Raw genomic sequence first — 5,172 nt, 5'->3', positions numbered from 1 at the left:
TCAGGTCTTCCTGAGCAGTATAACCTGTCTCCCTTCCTACCCCACACAGGGAAAAGGTATTTCCCCCACCCAGTACATGTGCCTCATTCAGTCAGCAAATGACCCGCAAGACCCCTATCCCACTCCTTGTACTCTGGGTATAAAAGTGGACTAAGGGCCCCTGTTCAAAGTCGGCTCTCCCTTGAGCTGGCCCACTGTTCTAACAGCATCTCCCACCTTAATAAACTTTATTTACCTCTCATCTGTCTTATATCTGGAAATTCTTTTCCAACCCACTCCTGGACCATGACACCAAGGTCCTGATAGACAGATTTTAAGATTAATTTTTAAAAAAACCTTATATATAATTTCTGATATGCTAGGTAGGCATTGTCTTAGTGAAAGTGAAAGTCACAGTCATGTCTGACTCTTTGCAACCCCATGGACCATACTGTCCATGGAATACTCCAGGCCAGAATACTGGAATGGGTAGCTATTCCCTTCTCCAGGGGATCTTCCCAATACAGGGATCAAACCTAGGTCTCTTGCATTGCAGGCAGATTCTTTACCATCTGAGCCATCAGGGAAGCTCAGGCCTTGTCTTTAAGTCCTTTATAGTTAGGAACTCATTTTATTATAATGTTCTGAGGTATGTATTGTTATTATTTGCCCCTTTATTTAATTTTTAAAATAAATTCTCCACCCAGCTTGAAGGATCTTAGTTCCCTGACCCAGGGATAGAACCTCTGCCCTTGACAGTGAAAGCACAGAGGCCTCACCACAGAGTCCTCACCACAGGGAATTCCTATTAGTGCCCTTTTATAGATGAGGAAAGTAAAGCAGAGAGAGGTAAAGTATTGAATACATTGTCCAAGGTAGCACAACTAGTAAATGACAGAGCTAGGATTTGAACTCCAGGAGGCTGATTCCAGAGTCTGTACTTTTGACCATGATTCCATGCTGTGAAGAATAGTGTCTGGCGCACGGTAGGTGCTCAGTGAATGCTAGCGAGATAAAAAGTGTTTTTCTGTAATCTTTCTTTGCCCGGGTTGCCAGCTAGTGTTTAATTTTAAGGTGTTACAGCAGGCAGGTAGTTAGATAAAAGCATAGAAATGGGGGCAGGGGCCAGGTAGCAGGAAATCATGCATCTCGTAAACAGCGGGCGTTCATGGGCAGACAGGAAATCAGGAACATGCAGACTGACAGGAAACCACACCTTTTGGGCAATAAGTGTCCTGGAAGCAGATAAAGAAAGATGAAGGCAGGAATCTCCTGCCTGTGAATGTAACTTGTTGTTAAATATGCTCTCATTGCAATAAAACTAGCCTTGCAGATAAGAAGTCCCCATCATGCACCTATGCTGTGACACGATCTAAGCTAAGTAAGAAAAAAATCCCTCCTGCCTTCAGGAAGATAGAGTGGGGATGAAAATCAGGAATATGACCCCCAAACTCCTCCTTCCCCAGTGAATGTTTTGCCCCTTCATTTGCATGGCCCTCATAACCAGCTGGCCAAAGAGAAACAGGACAACAGCTCCTCACCTGTCTACCTGCTCTCCCTCTGAGTATTTTTGCTTAAATAAATTCACTTTACTTTTTACCTCCCTGCTTCATCTCTGAATTCTTCCACAATGAGGCAAAAACATTAAATTCTGTTCTGCCAGGAACAAAGGCAAATACTACATCTTTGAATTCTGTATCTCGGTGCTTAGCAGTCACAGCCTAACTATCAGCTCATTGAAAAGTCAGGATGAAATTACTACTCTCTGACTCTAAATCCTAGATACTTTAGCTCCTGCTGAAGTTGGGCTCACAGGCCATTGCGAGGGCTAGTAGCTTTATAGTGCATGAATGAGATTGAAATCTTTGAAAAACAGGTTTAATTTGTCAAATGCCTTTTCTATTGATATAATAACATAATTTTTATACTTCAGATTGTTAATGTGGTGTATTACATTGATTGATTTTTGAATATTGAACCAGTTCTTGCACCACTGGAATAAATACCACTTAATCATAGTATATAATCCTTCTGATGTATTTTTAATACTCGGTTTTCTGATAATTTGTTCAGGATTTTTGCATCTATGTACATCAGGGATATTGGCCTGTAAATTTCTTTTCTTATTGTCCTCACTTAACTTTTGGTAATATTGGTCTTGTAAAATTTTGGAATTGTTCCCTCCCTCCTCTTCAATTTTTGGAAAAGTTTGAGAGAATATAGGTCTTATATCTTTTCTGAGTTGGGGAGATAACTCACCAGTGAAGATGTCTGGTCCTGGACTTTGATTTTTGGGAAGTTTTTGATTACTGTTTCAATCTCTTTGCTAGTGATTGGCTTGTTCAGATTTTCTATTTCTTCGTGATTCAGACTTGGAAGATTGTGTGCTTCTAAGAATTTGTCCATTTTTCTTTCTGTGGTATCAATTGTAATTTTCCCACTTTTTTCCTGACTTTATTCTTTCATTTCGTAGTGAGTCTAGCTAAAACTTTGTTCATTTTATTTCTCTTTTCAGAGAACCAGCTCTTAGTTTCATTGATCTTTTTTGTTGTTTTTTAGTCTCTATTTTATTTACTTCTGTTCATATCTTCATTATTTCCTTCTCTGTTGACTTTGGGCCTTGTTTGCTCTTCATTATCTAATTCCAGTAGGTGTAAGGGTAGAGTGATTATTTGAATTATTACTTGTTTCTTGAGATAGGCCTGCATTGCTATAAACTTCCCTTTTAGTACCACTTTTGCTACATTCCTTAGATTTTTATATATCATGTTTTCATTTTAGTTTGTCTTCAGATATGTTTTCATTTCTCTTTTAAGCTCTATGTTAAATTCAATGGCTGTTAAATAACATGCTGATTAGTTTCCACATATTTGTGATTTTTCTAGCTTTCTTCTAGATTATAATCATTGTGGCAAAAAAAAATGCCTGATATGGTTTTGATTTTCTTAAATGTATTGAGACTAGTTTTGTTTTCCAAATTAATGGTCTATCCTGGAGAATTTTCCATATGCACTTGAGAAGAATGTGTAATCTGCTGCTTTTGGGTAGAATGTTCTCTGTGATTCTATTAAGCCCATCTGATATAAATTTTTATTTTAAAGCCACTGTTTCCTTGTTGACCTTCTGCCTGAATGATCTATCCATTGATATAAGTAGGGTATTAAAATACTCCACTATATTGTGTTACTGTCAGTTTCTCCCTTTAAATCTGTTAATAATTAGCTTATATATTTTGGTGATCCTATGTTAGATGCATACATATGAATAATCATTATGTCTTCTTGATGAGTTGTCCCCTTTATCATTATATAATGTCCATCTTTGTCTCTTGTTATGTTTTTTGGCTTGAAGTTTATTTTTGTTGGATATAAGTATGGCTACATTTGCTTTATTGGGCTCTCATTTACTTGGAGTATCATCTTTCATCCCTTCACTTTTGGGCTTACATTTGTCTTTAGAACTAAGTGTTCTGGAGGCTGCATTTAGTTGGGTCTTGTCTTCAAACTCATCAGCTACTTTCTGTCTTTTAATTCATGGATTCAATTTCCAGGATGATTTTTGATAAATGAGAACTTAGTACTGCCATTTTATCTTTTATTTTCTAGTTGCTCTATATCTCCATTGTTTCTTTTTTTGTTTGTATTTCTGTCTGCCATTTTAGTTTCGTGGTTTTCTATTTTGTTTTTCTCAGTTTCCTCTTCTTTTTCACTGTTTAATAAGACACAATAGAAAAACAAATGGTTGATATTTTGTACATTGCATTTTCTTTAGAGCAAAGGATCGTTTATATTTCCATAATAGTTCAACACCACAGACTGAAAACAGAACTAGTGAGAAAACAGCTGAATTTGCACTTGAAGTCAACTTCCCCTTGACTGCAAAATTCAAGGTTTCTCAGATGTCAATACAGTGTTGAAAGCAATGGATAAAACTTTACAGATTGCTTGTGTTTTTTCCAGGCTATTGCACTAGTAAACCCACAGGCTGTATTCTTCATTGTTTGCATCTGTAGTCTTCAAAGCCAATAAGCTTTTTCCTGCACCCAGATCATCATCATAACATACCATTTGGGTGATTAAATACAGAGCATACCCATGTAAAACATCATACTGATCTGATGTGGATACTTCTATACCAAACTTGGTAAGCTGCATAGTAAGTTCTTCCTCCAAAGGGATAAAAGGCAATTTTTAATCTTTTTGAGTGACAGCTATATAATTTATCAGTTCTAGTACCCCCTCAAGACTTTGCCCTTCAGAGACTTTCAGTTTCTCAACTACATCAATGTATTTTCTTTCTTTCTTTCTTTCTTTTTTATAAATCCTGCACAGGTATCTGAATTATTGTTGCTTTGTCCTGAGGTCTTGGTAGAATTGGTGTCAAAGTTTGCCACCTTGCTGGACCGTGAAAGCCCCCCAAGGCTGTAGTCTATAGACTTGCCCTTAGTACTGATTTCTCTGCTCTGGGAATTGCTACTATTGTATTGCTTCTTGTCTTTCTGAAACATCTTACCACATAGCTGATCCAGAGGCTCTCACTGTAGAATCCAACACTATTTTATCATTTTCAAAGATTCCACAGACAGTGGTCTGAGCAGATAGCTTCCTTTCATTCTAACATGGTCATTTCTCATCAGAAAAACAAGGTACCTTACCACTTTCTGCACTCAGGGTCATAGACTCACCGCCTGGGCAGCCTGAGCCACTGTTGCAACTCCTGTTCTACTCAGTTTCCTCTTTTAATAGGCTTTGTGTCTCTGCTCTAGACTTGTAGTTAACATGTTCAGTTCAGTTCAGTTCAGTCGCTCAGTTGTGTCCACTCTTTGCGACCCCATGAATTGCAGCATTCCAGGCCTCCCTGTCCATCACCAACTCCCGGAGTTCACCCAAACTCATGTGCATTGAGTCGGTGATGCCATCCAGCCATCTCATCCTCTGTCGTCCCCTTATCCTCTTGCCCCCAACCCTTCCAGCATCAGAGTCTTTTCCAGTGAGTCAACTCTTCGCATGAGGTGGCCAAAGTACTGGAGTTTCAGCTTTAGCATCATTCCTTCCAAAGAACACCCAGGGCTGATCTCCTTTAGAATGGACTGGTTGGATCTCCGTGCAGTCCATGGGACTCTCAAGAGTCTTCTCCAACACCACAGTTCAAAAGCATCAACAAGAGGTTTCGATAAAATGTCTCAAATAGTCC

The 5,172-nt window shown here is 38.6% G+C and overlaps 1 pseudogene; it reads right to left on the bottom strand.

The window, feature by feature from the left end:
- Nucleotides 1-2,449: 2,449 nt before the first annotated feature.
- On the bottom strand, nucleotides 2,450-4,691 carry LOC120858541 (annotated as a pseudogene).
- Nucleotides 4,692-5,172: the final 481 nt, after the last annotated feature.

The sequence above is a fragment of the Oryx dammah genome, unplaced genomic scaffold, assembly GCF_014754425.2.
Source record: "Oryx dammah isolate SB20612 unplaced genomic scaffold, SCBI_Odam_1.1 HiC_scaffold_29, whole genome shotgun sequence".
NCBI classification, from domain to species: Eukaryota; Metazoa; Chordata; class Mammalia; order Artiodactyla; family Bovidae; genus Oryx; species Oryx dammah.
The sequence above is the reverse complement of the archived record's forward strand: the minus strand, read 5'-3'. Positions and strand labels throughout refer to the sequence as shown.